General features: G+C 36.4%; 1 non-coding gene across 1 annotated transcript; it reads right to left on the reverse strand.

The window, feature by feature from the left end:
- Nucleotides 1-521: 521 nt before the first annotated feature.
- On the reverse strand, nt 522-594 carry TRNAA-CGC (transfer RNA alanine (anticodon CGC)). The gene has a single exon. It is a non-coding gene; the product is annotated as a tRNA-Ala (tRNA).
- Nucleotides 595-1,084: the final 490 nt, after the last annotated feature.

The raw sequence follows: 1,084 nt of genomic DNA on the forward strand, positions 1-1,084 counted from the left end.
GCACAAAAGTTTTAACCGAAGTATAAAAACTACATAATTCAGTGACTTTTAAAGCAAAAAAATCACCGAGCCGGGTAAGATAGTGGATGTGTTTATATGCATGTATGATTCCAGTGTAGATAAAACAGCACTCATTATGAGTTTTATTATTAGTGCCTTGAAACTTTATATATCTGCACAAACTTTGCGGTAAATGTATAGAATATATTACGTTAAATTTATTAAGGTATTGTAGAGACATTAGGTTATTTCGAAGCAGGAGATATAAAAGATGAGCAATGCCCTCGCCAGGAATCAAACCACAGACATCTCAAATACGCGCCGAGCGTGTTGACCACTACACCTCGAAGACATGCCAAGAAGGAGAAAGAAATATCTTATATACTTCTCGTTTTAGGGATTATGGGACCCAATCGCCAAATCATGGTGGTGGAGAATCGTCATCTACCACCGTTTTTAGTTCAGGCGCTACTGTAGAGATATTAGGATATTTCGCAGCAGGAAAGATGAAAAATGAGCAATGTCCTCGCCGGGACTCGAACCACGGACCTCTCGAATGCGCGTCGAGCGTGCTGACCACTACACAACGAAGGCATGCTAAAAAGGCGGGAGAAATACATTATAGTATTAACAGCATTTTGCCAATTAGACTTTACTTAGTAGGATTTAAAAAAAAAAAAAAAAGGTTACAATTTATATTTGCGAAAACTTGCCTCTCCCCTTTCCCAGAGGAGAAATAATTTTCATAAAATTCGCTACCTTATTTCGAGAAACTTTGTAAGTTAAAGTGTAAATCTAGCATCAATATTTAAGAAAATAAAACTCGTACTCACCCTTTTCGAAGATCTTGCATGAAATTATAGAGTCTGACCTTTTTCGGAAGACTAAGCTATCGATTTAGTAAATCGAGATTCTTGGATGGATGGAAGCGATTTATCGCTATGTAAAAGAGTACAGAAACATAAGAAGGGTTTAAGAACTAAAATAGTTTAAAAGAAGACACTCATTGTGATTGCAAACCAGCCAGCATTTATGGCGTAACTCAGAAAGTTAGAAATTCAATTAAAACTATGTTAAATGAAGG

The sequence above is a fragment of the Stegodyphus dumicola genome, chromosome 6 (assembly GCF_044657685.1).
Source record: "Stegodyphus dumicola isolate Sdum_Otavi_A_Nest chromosome 6, ASM4465768v1".
Lineage (NCBI taxonomy): Eukaryota > Metazoa > Arthropoda > Arachnida > Araneae > Eresidae > Stegodyphus > Stegodyphus dumicola.